Here is a 16,971-nt window from a genome sequence, read left to right as displayed (position 1 = left end):
TTAGCTTTGCCGTCTGGTGTGACGACCAAGTTACCCATGGCATCCTGCAAGGGCCCCACATTACCCGGGACCTTCTTTTTACCCCCTACGTATTTAAAAAAAGACTTCTTATTGTCCTTAATCTGGGAAGCCAGTCCCAGTTCCATCTCTGCCTTGGCCTTCCTAACTGTCCCCCTACATCCCCGAGCAACTACAGAATAGTCCTCCCTGGTGATGACCCCTTCTTTCCACTGGGTGTAAGCCTCCTTTTTAGCAAGGAGACATTCCCGGATTCTTTTGGTGAACCACGGAGGCTTGTATGCTCTCCTGCTCCCTTTGATCCTCGTTGGGATTACCTTCCTTTGGGCTTGGAGGATCATCTCCTTAAGGAGCGACCACTCTCCTTGGACACCTGGCTCCCCACTCCCCTCTGGGACCTCAGCGCTTCTCCAACTATCCTCCTTAGCTCGTTGAAGTCTGCCCTCCTAAAATCTAGGGCCTCTGCCTTACTGCATGCCTTTGCCACCTTGTGCTGGATGGTGAATTCCAGCAGGCGATGATCGCTGTCGCCCAGGTGGTCGAGCACCCGCAGCCCCCTCACCAGGTCATCACCCGTGGCCAGCACTAGGTCCAACAAGGCGTCTCCTCTGGTGGGCCTGTGCACCTCCTGGGTTAGACGGAGGTCCTGCACTCTGGCCAAGAACCTATGTGAGCGGTCAGACCTGGCTGACTGCTCTTCCCAGCAGATGTCCGGGAAGTTCAGGTCCCCCATGACTACTATATCCCTAGCCTTCACTACCTCTGTGAGCTGACCCAAGAATTCCTGGTCAAGCTCTTCTCCCTGGTTGGGAGGTCTGTAGTAGACTCCCACCGTTAAGTCCCTTTCCCCTCGACTGCCTTGTACTCTAACCCAAAGCACTTCAGAGTGCCCCTCCCCTGACTCCTTGCTAATCAATGAGGATGTGTATTCCTCCTTAATATAGAGCGCCACGCCCCAACCTCTATTTCCTATCCTGTCCCTCCTGTACAGCCTATAGCCCTTGACATTGACTGCCCAATCATGCGTTTCATCCCACCACGTTTCCGTAATCCCCACTATGTTTGGGCTGGTGTCAGCCAGCAGGAGGGTGAGTTCCTCCTGCTTGTTGCCCATACTACGAGCATTTGTGTAGAGGCATTTGAGACCTCCTGTGGGTGTGTGTACTGACCCCCTAGTCCCAGCGTTACCCTGGCCCCTCTCTCTTACCTGTTTGATTGCTTCGCTCGTCGGTCTGGGCTGGGCTGTAGTTGTGGGTGCTGTTTGGTCTGGCAGTCTGATATTTCCTCCGCCCTCATCTTCCCCTTCCCCCGACGAGCCTAGTTTAAAGCCTGCCGGAGGAGGTCCGCCAACCTAGAAGAGAACACACACTTACCTTTAGGTAAATGATGGGTGTTTTCTAGTTTTATATTAGAAAAATCCAGGACAATATAGTCACATTATTGCATGGTGCGTGGTGCACTAGGGGAAAAAATGCAGCACTCCCAGCTTCAGAAGAACAGGTTTCTATGACACAAATCAGGAGAGCTACCAAGTTTGTCCAAGTAAATGTCAATGAAAATTCAAGCCATTGATGATATCTCTGAATCATACTCTGTAGCTGTCAAGTGGAAAGCAAAACTCTACTGATATCAAGGCATGTGTGCACAGCCCAGAGATCGCAAGGTCGAGGCCGTAGCAGAAGCACTCATGGTGCAGCCTGTCAGATTGCTAAATACCTTGTCACAAGGACACAAAAAAGGAAAGGATGGTATGCATGTTTTGGGCATATGTGAAACAGGTAAGGCAGCTGGAGGGGAAAGGGAGGGAGAACTTTTTAGCAGAAGTTCCAGTAGGTTTTAAACAATTTATAATGTTTATGAACATTACCTTTTTAAGTACCATCCCACCCAGCTCATTGTGACAACAACCACTTAACTGAATGTCTCTGGCGCTCGGGGAATGACCCCTCATTGGGGTTGTCGTTATTGTTTCTTCCAGACGTTTTCCTTGATGCTGAAGGTATGGCTCAGTAAAGCAGAAGCTAAATCTTCATGCTTTGAGACTTCTCCAACCTGTCTGGGCTGGCATCAAATTATGGTTACAAACTACCTTTTCTGCCTCAAGGAACGGCATACACTTGAAAAGTGCTTTATTTGTAAAACTTTGAAGTATGATCAAAATGTTAGAAATGCTCAATTTAAATATATTTTTTGCCGGAGTGCTCCATGAAGGGAGGACCTGTTTCTGAGATTCCTTTATCAGAAAGTTGCTCCTGCCACGTCTTCAAAACAGCGTTCAGCCAGTTCCTAAACTACTTCTGAGGCTCTTTTTAGTTCTCAAATCTCACTGGGTTCAAAGAGACCCTGCAAGACATCAAAAGCTGCGGAGGCTCTGGCATCGATTCCCTTGGGCTCTGAGCGACTCCTGCTGCCTGTGGTAAGAAAGAGCGCCTTTCTGCAATTATCTGAGAGCTCATCACACTGTTTGCCACAGGCTGAAAAGAGAGAAAAAAGGCATCCCTCATATACTGAGAGCAAAATTTTCTTCTAAATGTGACTACCTGGCTAGGATTGGTTCAGTTCCATTCCATCACTCTTTTTGCTGTACAATCATCTTTTCTTCTGCTGTCTTTAACGCCATAATATTGTTGCTAGTGACAGGCTCACATCTACTTGCACGTTGCCTCTTCTGATGCTGATGCAACCAATACCACAAGTTTTACAAGCATTACCATTATGCTCTGTATAATTAGCTGTCAGACCATCCACAGACACTTTAGGGATGTCATTCTTCTCTATGTGGTGTTTCTCAATAGTCAATAACTTTTACTGTCTCAGTTCCAACATCTTGATAGTGCATATAGAGAAAATTGCCGTTTTCCTTATGTCCATTCAGACATATGTACCTACACACATGTATATGCTGACGGCCCTTTAGAACAGGGCTGTTTTCCTTGGCTTTGATGTTACTGTCGGCCTGTAGCAGAAGGCCATCCTCCAGAGTTGTCTGTTTTTTTTTCCCATGGATAAGCTCACAAAGAGGATCTTGGAAAGGAGGTTTCAAAACCTCCCACTTCCTATAGGTCATGATGCCAGTCAGGATGGTCTTGGAAACTTTGGGTTCCACCCCATAGCTCCACTTCCACCAGCAGCTGGGAAATAATCCAGATCAAACTGGCCTCTTTGGAACCTAAAGCCTCTGTATATGTCCTGTAGCAAGGAAGACATCTCCTAATGTGACAGTTTCATAAATGGCCTAATTAAAGCACCCAGAGCATCTCGTGTATCAGTGTCCCCTTGCTGAAAAATGGTGGTGGGGGCGCTTTAACTAAAGCTCGTTTGACAAGCTTTAGTTAAAATGCCCCCACTGCCATTTTTCAGTGCAGGGACACTGATGCATGAGATACTGGAGTGTGGCAATAAATTGATAAATCGAGTCTGCTCTGCAATAAAGTAATTTACAGCATGTCGGAGCAGCCTTGGTGCTCGTGTACAGGCGCCCTATGATTCTACAACCGGACCTTGTATTTTTACAGCTCACAGCCTGGATGTTGGCTACCTGAAGCTGGAAGGTGGATGATGTGCTGAGATACAGTCTCATGAAAAACTGGATAAAGATTCACTTAGCAGTGGTATCTACCTACCATTCTCGTTATTTTTTCCTGCTATGGTCCCAGATTTTAAAGGGGTTAGCACAAGCTTTTCTGTCAGTGAAGAGGTTTTCCAGTCCCTGGTCCTTAGATGTCACCCTTCTCTCTGCAATGGCAACTCTGTTGAACAGGTAACCTCATGTTTTCAGTATCATGGACCCAGTAAGATGGCATCCTTGGTGGCATCACCTTTCCTTGCATTGTGAGCAAAACCAGACATTTCCCTTTGCCCTTGCCTACTTTCCACCACTTCATCGTCCCCTTACATTTCTGTCTAACTTGACCTCGTATATTCACTTAAACCAATTATTCATTTATGTGGGTTATATTTTTAATTCTTATCCGCATAGAGGCAAAACTCTGCAGGTCAGACATTTTCAATGCCATCTTGTATTACCTCACTTGGACAAAATCATCATGAAGATTGTTGAGACTCCACCTTCTGGTAACAATCCCGGGGACAGGCTGTTTCATTATAGAGATTGTATAAGCATTATGGAGCATTAGAATTTTTCTGTGAACCATTTTATACCCTGGTACCAGCACAGGCAGCCTGCTTACTCCATTTAAGAGGCATTGCTTTACTTGAAATCTGTAGAGCCACCCCTTGGAGCTATGTGCATAATTTCACAGACCACCATTGTATTGCCAGACCCCAGATTTCAGGCTTGGTATGACAGGGTGGTCCTTCGGTTCTTATTTTAAAGCAGGGGTATCAAACTCACCGGCCCCCATGGGCCAGATGAGTGGTGTGAGGCTGTTTCGCAGGCCAGATTGGGCCCACAGGCACCCTTGTCCTCTTTCCCCCATGCCTGGTCCCACTGTATGTGGCACCTGGCTCTAGGATCTGTTTTCTGGGATCTGCGCTGCACATGGCATGCATGTTTGAATGCATGCTTTCACGCCCTCATATTCACTGCTAACTGGTCACCAATGATGGTGTCCACGTGGACAAGAAAGATAGCATCCTTGTAGCATCTGGTTTTTGGAGCTACTTTGTCCACTTTCCTCTTTAATGTAGGAGTTATGGTGTTCTCCACTGGGGAAAAGCACTTTTCTTGAGAGAGGAGTTGTATGTGGAATAAGTAATGCTGGCCAAAAAGTATCTGATCTTGTGTATGTAGGATATATGCCTTCTAGCATATTCATAGAAAAAAACATTAAGAGCCACAGTTAATATAAGGTATGGACCTGTTTTATCTACAGGCCAGCAGATCTTACTATATGAAAGGTTTTCTCTCATATTTGGCCAAAAGATTAATATGATGCTCCATTCAGATGGGAAGTGTCAGTTTGTCCATTCACATGTGCTGGGGCTTTACGGTCCACTGGTTGTAGGAAACCTGCACAATGAGATATTTTTAATTTGAAGGCAAGTCAAAACTTCTTAACCAAGCTTTAATTAAAGATTAAGTAATTATAATTTTTTAGTCTCATGATGTGGTGCTTAAGAGGGACAGAAATTATTTGGCAAATATGTCTGCGAAAAATGCAAAGAATTTCCTTTTTCCATAAAGTGTATCCATTGTATTTAGCTAATATCCTTATCTCACATGACTAAATTCAATTTTAGCCGCATAATTAATTAAAAAAAAAACACCTTGTGGAGATGAGGAGAAGGGTTTAGGAGTTAAATGGATGGAAATGCTTCATATTTGTTTGCCTTTAAAAGTTTCATAATTTATTAGTGGAGCTTAGGGCATGCCACTTCTCTTAAATACCCTATTCTAGCCAAAGAGCAGCACAGCCTACTTTTTTTTACAAACAAATGTTACACTGAGGCCATTAAAAGCACAATTGATCATTATAGCAATGTGTTGGTTGGGCAGGATTTTTAACCATATGCTTTGGTCTTTATAAACTACCTTTTCATTTGGTTCTGGTAACCGTGAGAAAATAGCTGAAGTGAACCAGAAAAGGAAGATATGATTTTTTTTTCTTTAGCTGCTATACTAAGCATTTATTACAACATAAATTAATGTTACTGATGTAGTACTATGAGGCAGAAATATTGAAAACTGGCAGGCATCCCACAGGGCAAAGCTCAGTTATCAGGATTGCATTTAATGCTGACAGTAGTTTTACAGCTTATTTTCCTAACAGTAAAAATTGTGCTAAGCTACAGGTTTTGTGATGGAGGTAGAAGCTGCCAGAGGCCAGGGTGCAGGCTTGTGGTTGGAAAACGAGGTGTGATAGGGCTGGCTGTAGGGCACTTGTTTCCCTGTGGGTCTGGGGCTGGTCAGTGCACCCTCAGTTATCATGCAGGGTGTGGAGCCAGATATGGGCTCCTACAAGAATGGGGGTGCAGCTAGGCAGCTGTTACACCACTTACAAAAATCATAGGTGAGGTCAGCAGTGACCGGCATCCCCAGTGCATGGCTGCTTCTACCTCCTCGGGGGCATCTCCCTGTCCCGAAGGGTGTGTTGAGTTCTAGGACTCATTGAAGCAGATCTCTGCAACGGCAGCTTTTGGTCACTTCTGGCCTGGGCCAAATTTGAATTTGTGATACAGATTTGAAAAGGTTCACATTCCATTACTGGTATGCTCCAAAGCTACCTCATTGGTTGGATCAGCCTTTCTCCACCTTTTCCTCACTGGAACCCCCATCTTGGATGCACTTTTCTCCAGCTAGTGCCCTTCTCACTATTATGCTTCCGTCTCCCTTCCTCTTGCAACACCTGTTTGGTTGTGATCCTAAGGCTGAGAGCTCCTATTCTTAGTACCATGGCAAAGAAGTTTGGGGCCTGGGGCAAAGCCTGCAGTGGCAGTCTGCCCTTGCCCCACGCACAGAAATGAGGGGCATACCCCACCCCCCACTCATGCTTAGCCGGGAGTGCACACAGTAGCAGGAGCCATCCTCCCCCCTGTCCCTGCATCCCACAAATGAGCTGCTCATGGCTCCGTTCCACGTCCCGCCCTGGCTGGGAAGCGCCTGTTGGTGCCCTGTTGCTTCAGCACCTGAAGCAGTCACCCTACTTGCTCACCCGCCCCTGCCTTGCTACTGCATTGCCCATCCTAGATTCTGCTGCAGCTGCCTCAGACATCTGAGTACCTACCTTTGTACACTAATTCCTTATGCCTGTTTGTGCAGTTGGAGTATTTAGGTGCATGAATGGCTTCTAACTTTTGATTGCCTGCACAAATGCTCAGCTTTCCTGCACAGCTCTAATAGCTACTTATACAAGCACTCAAAGGTGGTCGTCTCATCTTCTAAAACTATTAAGGTAGCAGATTATAAATGAAACATGCTGCATTGCTGGGAGCTGTTATTAAAGGCCACGTTAGGTAGCATGTAGGGAAAACTTGGAAATGGACGTTGTGCTGTATATCAAAATAAAATACACATAATAACATGCTGGTGACGTTGGGAGCTGATGTAATGGAGGACAATATGTTTCCATAAGTCAGGTATAGTTAGGCCTTCTTGTAGATGAGGCATGAATAAGAGGAACTATGGGATAGAGTTGGTAATGCACCTAAGAAGTGTTGAGGGCAGCTGTGGCCAGGTTTACACTGGTGTGGATCGGAGGAAGTGTATGTTGCAGAATAAATGAAGGTGAGGCAAAGGACGAGGAGGGCAGCTGTGTACGTGCTTGAAACTGCATCATGTTGACTGAGAGGGGACTTTTTTTATTTGTTTGTTTGAGGATAAGCAACTGAACAACACATGCACAGAGGAAGCCAGCTTGGTAGAGATGAAGCGGGAAACCTTTGATAGCCTATTGTGAAGGGCTTTATCAAAAGTCATTTTGAAAGCTTAAATAAACTCTATCCACTACTTCCCCTTAAGCCACTGTTTTGTTAACTCTTTGAAAGGATTTTAACAGGTCAGCAAAACATGATTTATAAAAGACACTGTAAAATAGACTTAGGGTATCTTGTGGCTTTAGAAATATAAACCCTTAGTCAGATTTCTCAAAGATTCTTCCTGGTGCCAAAGTAAGGCTCTCTGGCTTAGACTTTCCAGGATGACACATAGCTGCTCTGAAAGACGCACATATTCTTAGCTACTTCTCTCATTTACCAGGTGGTTACTATCTGGCCCTGCCAGTTGCAGAAAGCAGAGGCAATTCCTCTGTAGCAGTCTATCACAGAAAGTAAGAACTAGTCGCTGGAATTTCCCAGTGGTCCTTTGCCTTAAGGAGAGTTGGCACTAATTGTCTACTTGGGGAGCAAAGTAGAGCCTGTTTGTTGAATGAAATGAGGGGGAGAAACTGAGTATGAGGCCTCCCCTGACTCTCTTGAAAGAATAACACTTGTCTTGCAGGGAAGTTGACCAGTAAAGAAAATGCGTATTATAAGCTGAACTACTTCTGTGCAGTGGTTTACATGACTTCTTAAAGACTTACACTGGAGGACTACCAAGTGTACCCTGTAGCCTTCTTGCTATGAGGTTTGACTTTGTGTAATTAAAAGTACAGACAGAAGTTACATTTGTCATGTGATTGGCTCCTTGAAAGCACTCTACAGCCATGCCCTGACAGAATCACATGGCTGCAGAGTGCTTTACAAGTCCCTGATAGCATGACAAATTAACCCTCATTATTTGAGGGTTCAGATGAAGGCACGGCAAAGCAGAGCACCTTCATTAACTTCTGTCTGCTCGGGCAGCTGGGCTGATGCAGCTCAGTGCTGTCCTTGGTGCTGTCTGCATGAGGGGATGTGAGGGAGAAGGGAGGGGAAGGAGCTCAGGCTGGGGTTCACCCAGCCTGCACTGGAGGGGGTGGGGCAGCTGGATTGGAGTCTCGGGTGGGGGGAGATGCTCCAATCCACCCACCCCCACCACAGCCGGGGCAAACCCCAGCCTAAGCTCCCTCCCCTCCCTTCTCCCCCATCTCCCATCATGCAGATAGCACTGGAGCAGGGAGGGGAGGTGTGGGGTCAGGGGAGAGAAGCTGTAGATGTGCAGCTCCCCAGCTGGATCAGCCCCAAAGTGGAGCTTGATTTCCCGCTCCACCCCTCGACCCATCAGGGTTGGGAGGGTCAGTCTAACTCATGGCACTTTCTGTGAATCACCATGAGTTCGACTGGGGAGCTGCATGTCTGTCAGCACCCTAAATGTTTAATGTGCAAGTCCTACCAATAGTCTTAGGAAAATCTGCTAGACGTTTGAAGTACAGAGCTGTATGTAGGATCAGTTACAGAAGAATTGTTCTTTAGTTGTCCATAGCTCTGTCATTGTATTAACCTCCTTTGTGGGGCTTTGTGGATGAAAAGTAAAGAGGAGGGGGAAAAAAGCAAGAACAACAACAACAAAAGCTTATAAAAACATCTGAGAAATAAATCAGTATAAAGAGATGATCATTTAGAACGAAATGACATTTTGACTTACACTGTTATTTGACTGCTTCGTTTGGAAGGCAAATGCTTGATCTAATATTACAGCCATAACAGCTATTGTTTTTCAGATCAACTTTTAACTGGAACTGTTGACTTAATGAAGTGGAATAAATGACTTTTGAATTAGTTATTGTGCTAAAAAGCAAAGGAACATTAAAGTATTTTGTTAATTTGATAGGTCAGACAAAATATTTCACAAATTAACAACACATTTAGCTCTAACAAGACATGATGATCAAATTTATTCCTGGTGCAACATCATTAATTAAAGTGGAATTACATCAAGAGGAACTTGTCTCTATGTGTTTGAACTTAGGCAGCTAGAATTTGTATCAAGAAAATGGTAGGTTGTAAAAACAGCATGCAAAGAGATCTTCAGGATTTGAAAATATACCAGAACATCAGCTCTGAAGACCCATAACCTTCAAAGCAGCTTGATTCTATATCTGAACCTGGGACTGTAAACTATGTCATATCTTGGAGACTGTGATGCTCCTTGTTGTCTGCCTGTCAGTATTCCAGGTCAGCTTGTAATGTTGAGAGCTATGATAAACTCACTACTTTTGTAGCAACTTGAAACACTGGCAAGTTGAAAAATAATTAATGTAATAGGAAAGATCCCTCATTGCATTTTCTAGAGCAAAGGTGGGCGAAATACAGCCCACAGGTCGGATTTGGCCTGCTAGGTGATTTCATCCAGCCCACAGGTGAGTGCTGACTGATTAATTGTACCCTGCTTGGCCTGCAGCTGCCCCTGCACATCACGTTCCTGAGGACTGAGCCCTGCCCTCTCCCTCCGGGGCAGTGTGCTGAGCTCCCTTGCGTGGGGGACGGCCCCGGCCCCAGCCAGCACAGCTTCTGGGTGGGACCACTGCTGGGGGAACTGCTCTGCTCCTGGCCTTGCTGCAGTGCTCTGAGCAGCAGGTAGGGAAGCGCTAGGGGGCAAGGAGAAACTGCAGCTGGGCAAGAGTGTGGAGTCTGGGGCCCGCACCCAGCGAGTTGACCAGAGTGTGGAGCCCGAGTCAGCCCAGTTCCATTGTACTGGGCTCCCCGCATCTCATATGTAGCTCCCAGGACTCATGCACCCCTGGGGGCGAAGCCCCATGTGATTGAGCTGGCAGCTTTCTCTGCTCCCTCTTGGCATGTGCATCTCCCAGGACTCCACTGGAAGTGGTGGGGAGCTTTGCAGTTTTGGTTCCACTCCCTGCTTTTTGGCAGAGTCCAGGGAGCTGCATGTGGAGATAGGGAGTAGGGCCAGGCTGTTGGCTTCCTCATGTTGGAGTCCCCTAGTATGTCATGCAGCTCTGTCCAGGTCCCAGGAGCTGCATATAAGATGTGGGGAGCCCCATGCGATGGAGGTGGGCCAGACTAGCCCATTCCTTGCTGCCATGTGCAGCTCCTGGAAGTGGCTGGAGTCGCATGCCTCTGGTGCAGTCCATGTGCATGGGCCATGAGCACCTCAAGGACTTGCCACTGGCTGCTGTTTCTGCTGCCACTGCTGGCAGCAGGGGCTGCGTGCCATGGATGATGTGTGTAGGCGGGGGCACACCACTCCCCACATCCTGCCACCCGCCATACCTATACACCCCCCCACCTGCCACACCTCCAGCCACACACCACTCACAGTATACAAGAGTAAGACTTTATTTTGAGCTATTATGCAATCACTTCTATACACACTACACGAACCCATGTAAAATCAGGACAAAAATATTTTCTGAAATAATTAAAAAATGTTATAGTAGATGTTTGATTTTTAGCAAATGATTTTTTTTTTTTCCAATTCCATGATGGCAACCCTCCCCCCCCCTGCCATGCCCCAGAGAACTTCTGGTGGCAAAGTTCAGGGATTACAGGCAGGACTTTTGGTCCTAAGATGGTGACCGGGGGCAGGGCACCGGTTAAAGGGCAAGGATATCCTTGTGGCCCATGACAGCTCTCCAAAACTCATTAAGCGGCCCTCCATCTGAAATAAGTGCCCAGCCCCGTTCCAGAGTGTATTGAAAGAAGGAAAAAAGGTACAGAGATGCTTTCTTCCACCCCCTTTGCAAGTAGTGGCTCACAGTATCCTCATTAGGCTGAGAGAAAATGGCTTTTTCCATGTGCCAATGGCTGTGACCCCTCTGGGTTCATAACATCATCACCAGGCCTCCTTTGAGTAACGTTTCCACTTTTCCTTCCTGAACGGACTGAGGTTGTCTGTATCTTTGCTTTGAGCTTCTGTATTTTTATTTGAGGAATATTGAAATTTCTTCTAATTGCTCAGTGATGTGACTTATTTGGAAAGCACTCGTCTTTTCTTTGGAAGCATTTCTTGCCAAGGTGCTCAGCAATCTTTGAGGATGAAAATGTGAACTCGGGGTTTTTGTTTTTTTCCAACAATGATGATGTTATGGTCCAAAGAACATTGAGGATTTAAGCCCTGTGACACAGAAAGGTTACTCTGCTTTACTATTGCCCCATGTGTGATAAGACAACCATGTGGAATAGCTGCCATAGTTATTCGGGTGGTACTCAAGGGGTAAAAAGGCTACCTTCTACCTGTGCACAGAGCTGAACACAGAAGCGGAGTGCAGGCTCTAGTTTCTGTGTAAAGCAGATTCATAGAAAGAATATACCCCCCACCCCGTTGGATCTCTGTGTGCATGAGCTTTCCTTGCTTTCATCAGAACCACATACTAACGCCTATGTAGAAAGCTATTTTTTCCATCTCTTTTTAATCTTTGTCTTGGCAGCTGAATAAAAACAGCCTGCCCCTATTTCCTAAACAATGGTAATCTGAACTATTTCCCAATAGTTAGATTGCACGAATAATTAAAAGAGAATTGTAATTTTCAGAGAACACTAAGAACGTGAAAATGGTTAGATCAAGGGACTGGAATTTAATTAAAAAAAAAAAGTTAATGTAGAGGGAAAAACAAGGCAAATACTTTCAGGTATGTGATTTCCAACAAAATACAAATTCAAATGTAAATCCTGCTCTGGACAGAGATGCTTCTATCCAAGACTTACAAATACATATTTTGTGCACAACATTTTGCAAATAGGATACCTACCACCTGGAATTAGGGTAACTCTTGATGAGGAAAAGGCAAGATCTCTCAATTAGCATGTGGCTTAAGAAGAGTCTCGTGGATTTAATTTCCTCTTGGTATACCAGCTCTGGAATTCTTGCAGAAAAAAAGCATTTGGCACAATTTTTTAAATGGGATGACAAGCAGGTTTCGCTTCAGTTATATTTAGGCTTGGATTTGGTATCAGGATTTGAGGCTGATTTTCAGGGTTGGGGTTTAAGCTCAGATTGGACAGAGCTGAAATCTCATTAGATCTTCTTGTGAAACTTCACATCAAAAAAGATAAAATATCCAGCCTTGCATGGTTTTGAATAAAGGAAAACTCAAGAAGTGAACTGCACTCTTGTAAGATTTTCACCATTTGGGGCCAAAAGGTGGAAATTGGCTGTATCTAAGCTACAAACTGAAAACAGACAGGTCTTATTTTGGAAACCAAAGTGATAAAACAACCCTGCTCTTCCCCATTAAAATATTACAAAAACTTGAAGTTGTGGCTTTCCTGTCTCTGTGTCTGGGAAATGCAGCAACTGAAAATCCTTTGCAGTGAATATTAAAGACTTAACCTCCCAAAAAATTAATACTACAAAATTTGTTTTGTTTGCTTTGGTCGTTAGTGGTTTAGTGATTGATTTTTCTTTTCTTCTTTTGTTTTTTTTTGGTGTAGGTGTAGTGTAAGTGCCTTCGAATGTATTTGTACTCTGGTAATTTGCAGCACTTCATCTTTTCAAAATATCAATAGTAATTGGTACAACAACTTGTTTGTCTAAAATATAACTCCACAGTGTTTGCATTGTGGGAACTGAGTAAGCAGTACAAGGTTTTTCAGAGGCACTTGCTTCTGTAGCTGTATATCTCTGTTGGAGCTTTAATGATAAAATAACAGTCCTAATGCTGATTCAGCCTCTCATCTGAATTTTTAGAATAATAAACAATTAATTTACCTATTAAACCTGTAATTCTTTCTGTAATAGAGGTCAATATTGCTGGTAGGAAACGCTTCATGTGCAAGCTGATAGCTAACACGTGATGGGAAAACTGGCTCAAATGACCTAGGAAATGGACAGTTATTTGGGTCATTCCTCAAATCAAACCTTAACTTGGTTTTCTGGCTTGAAAATTCTGATGAGAGAGACCAGATGTCTGGCAAGATCAACTTAGGAAAAGAAACAAAGTCTCTCTTACTGGACAAGAAGATCCGCTGGTGAGATGCAGACCTGTTAAGCTGATGTGCAATAAGAGCTGTTTGTTTCACCAAGCACAGGAACCAGAAGATAGATCCAAATCCAGAAGAGACCTAACGTAGAACTAAGGCCATAAAATCCAGTGTGGATCCATTGAATTTAATTTTAAACCAAGTTAAAAGGCCGTGGATATGAAGTTTTGGCTTTGCAACCTCTGATTCAAAGTTACCATGACCGTGAGCTGCCCTTAAATTATTTAAGGAACTGAAGTTGATTACTGTGTCTGCTGTAAGCCATACAGTTCAGAACTATGTCTATACAGGGTGTTTGCAAAGTCCTTGCACAACTTTAAACTTTAATAACTTTGGATATACACATGATAGAAGCAAACTGTAAACGGCGATTGAAAGCATAATTCATTAAGATTTTTAGCATAGTGTAAGTTATGCACAGGGTAAGAAGCACAAATGCAATTTATGAAATCACTCAGCAGCAACTGGAAAATATTTTCCAACTCGTAGAAAACTGGGTTGAACGATGCATCATGAAAGATGGCAGTTATGCTGAAGTCTAGAAATTTGAGCTATATTGTGTTAAAACTTATGTTAAAAATTATGCTTTCAATTACCACTTACAGTTTGCTTCTATCATGTGTACATCCAAAGTTATTAAAGTTAAAGCTGCACAAGGATTTTATAAATACCCTGTATTTTGATGGTCTTGGAAGCCAGATTGTTTTAGGATTTGGGAAACTGGTTTGTTCTCTTTAGTGTAAAGGACCAACTAGGAAAGTTTGGGCTGGATCTGAATTCAGATGGTAAAAAAGGAGGAATCCTTCCCCTTCTCAAATAGAGGCATTTGGATTAACTTCATTTTGTTTTGAGAATGGTGCTAATATTCTTTGTGTTTGCCCTCTATTAACATTATGATAACTCTGCACCTTGGATCGACACGCTACCTCTGAAGGAACAGATATGGATGTATACAATAAACTATAATGGATTCTTTACAATCATAATGGTCTGGCAGGAAAATATTGTAATATCAATCTTAAAAATTGTCTGAATGCATATTTATGTGATAAGATGCAATAGGTTTGGGTCTTTTGGGTGAACAGTATGCATTTTTAAAGGTCCCTAAATACATGTGCCTCAAATAGGCCATAAGAAGCTGTTGTGATCTATTGAACACAGTAGTAGCAGTCAATTCTTAAAAAGTACTCTGGAGAGCTTTTTTAAAAATGCATTTTATGGGAATTATATTGCTTTCTCTTCTTTAACAAAGAAATGAAACACATGGACCTCCTTTCCCTCCTCTTTTCCCTCCCCCTGCTGTACATTTTAACACCGAGTCTCTGCAGCTTGTGAAATGCATGAAAATTACCTGTATTAAAAGACTTACCTAGGAGGGCTTTGGTATATGATAAGATTACTCATTTTCTGGTGCTTTTAGGAAAGAGTGAGGGGCCATCTTGCAGCCATCCCTGCAGGCAAAACTTCTATGGAGAACTTGACCTTATGCCAATGGCAATAATTCAAAAGGCAAATGGGCAATATTGTTTTAGCCTTGATTTGGTTTTCCTGAGTTGGGCTAGGTTAACTATATCTACTAGGACTATTGGTTGAATACTTCTGTACTATCATTGCAAGTGCCTGGTGTGCAAGCTGCTTCATTTATGTATTGAATCAATGTGATTACATTTTTTCTTTAAATCCCTCCCCCCCACAAACCTTCTAACTTCGCAGTTTTATGTAGCCAATTATGGGAACTAGACACTTCCTGATGAACAAAATGTCTAGGGAATCTTCAGATAATTGTAGGAGGCAAGTATAGTTTTGCAGGCAAGTATAGTTTTGCAGGCAAGTATAGTTTTGTTCTCTGTGGTGTGTTAACCTAGCTCTCACCTGTGCTATGAAAAGGAACATGTACGGGGTGGCTCCAGGAGGAAGCAGTCATGCAATTGCATGGCTGTTTGATTCTTGGTCCACCCCAAGTTTACAACCGATTGCCTGGTACTAGCAACAGCATTTCTATTTAGACAGTAGCGAGGGAGTCACTTGACTTCATGACTGATAATAATTAGGGACCTACCCAAATTGAGGAGGCAGGTAGCTTATTTTGCAGGCAGATCATGGGGCTGGCCACCCTATTTGTAGGCTTATTGTGGTGCCCCCCCCATGCCCCTGATTGGCCAAGAGGCCCCAGTGGCCCTACCCCTCACTGCTGATCAGCCAAGAGGGCTCTGTCATGTGGACCCACCCCATGCTGACTGGTGGAGAGGGGTGGGGCCATGTGGCAGGCAGCCCTCTTGGCCAATCAATGGTGAGGGGTGGGGGTGGAAGCCATCTTGGCTGCTCTCCTTTGTGCCAGCAGCCCCTCTCCCCCTTCCCCCATGGTGGGCTGTATAGTTGGGCCACAGCAGCCTTGAGGACTGCTGGCTCCCACTGGGGAGTCAGCATTTTATTTTTAGTAAGTTTCTCCCCCACCCCCGATTTCACAGACAGTGCCTGATGTTGTGATTTACGCAAAATCATGAATTGAGTAGGTCCCTAATTATAATCTACCTGATTCCTTTTAAAGTCTCCATTCCACAAGTATTAATGACCCTCTCTCCTTCTTAAGTACTTGATGTTTCACAACCAGGCTATCCTTTCTTGTGCAATTCTGCTGTCTGTTAGTGGCTCCTGGTAATGTAGCTCTCATTTCAATTACTTCTGGTCCACTTCTGGGTCTGCCACCGAGCATGCAGGGGACCCTCCCCCCCTCCCCCCCCCAATGCTCCTGTGGGATGCTCCATCTGCCCCACCATCTCAGCATTCACAAAACATGCCTGGTACCTCGAGGTATGTAGAAAAGCCATATAAAGCTGTATCTATGGCCAAATCACTGATTCTTCAAATCAGAATCAAATTTTCAGGTTCAGCTGAATTGAATTGGGACAGTGATCCGAATCCACAAATTGAATCGCTGTCCCCTGAATCGGGCCAAATCAGAATCAAATACGGCTCACTTCACCCACCCCTATAGCATATCCCTTGGTCTTCAGCATATTAGTAAAACTTCTAGTTTCTTTCTGTCTAGAGAAAAGTGTGTTTTGTTTTGTGAGGATGCACCACACCATCTACACCCCCTTTTTCAAAATCTTAGATCTATCTGTGAAGGTATGGCAGCTGCCATCTTGGAAGTCGAACTGTTGATTACCAGAGGTAGGGTGAAAAAGTGAAACTTCTTTAAAAGAGTTATAACAGATCCATATTCTCTGTGGGCTAAGCACTGAGAGGGACCTTTTAATTCCCACCCACTGGGCAGATCCATATGTGTGATTATTGCTCTGGCAGGCAGCCCCCATGCTGAGGCATCCTGCATGCCAGGCAGCCACTCAGCAGCACATGGAAATGGGGGGAGCAGCTCTTCCCCTGTCTCCATGTGCTGCAGGGGGATTGGGGAGGTGGGGTTTTTCAGTGCGGGCCTACCTGGCAGGCAGCCCCCATGCTAGAAACCCTGCACTCAGCAGCACATGGAGACAGGGGAGCAGCTGTTTTCCCCATATTCATTTGCTGTAGGGGGAGCAGCCTGGGGCACAGGGTTTTTCAGTATGGGGGCTGCCTGCTGACAATTCCCACACTGAAAAACCCTGTACCCCAGGCAGCTGGAACAACATCTGCACATGCACTATTGTGCACAAAAAAAGTCTGCAGCAGGGTAATACTTGCCTTTTACAAGACTAC

Source organism: Crocodylus siamensis, chromosome 11, assembly GCF_052110815.1.
Source record: "Crocodylus siamensis isolate JL-2025a chromosome 11, ASM5211081v1, whole genome shotgun sequence".
In the NCBI taxonomy this organism is placed as follows: Eukaryota; Metazoa; Chordata; order Crocodylia; family Crocodylidae; genus Crocodylus; species Crocodylus siamensis.
This window is presented reverse-complemented; position numbering follows the sequence as displayed.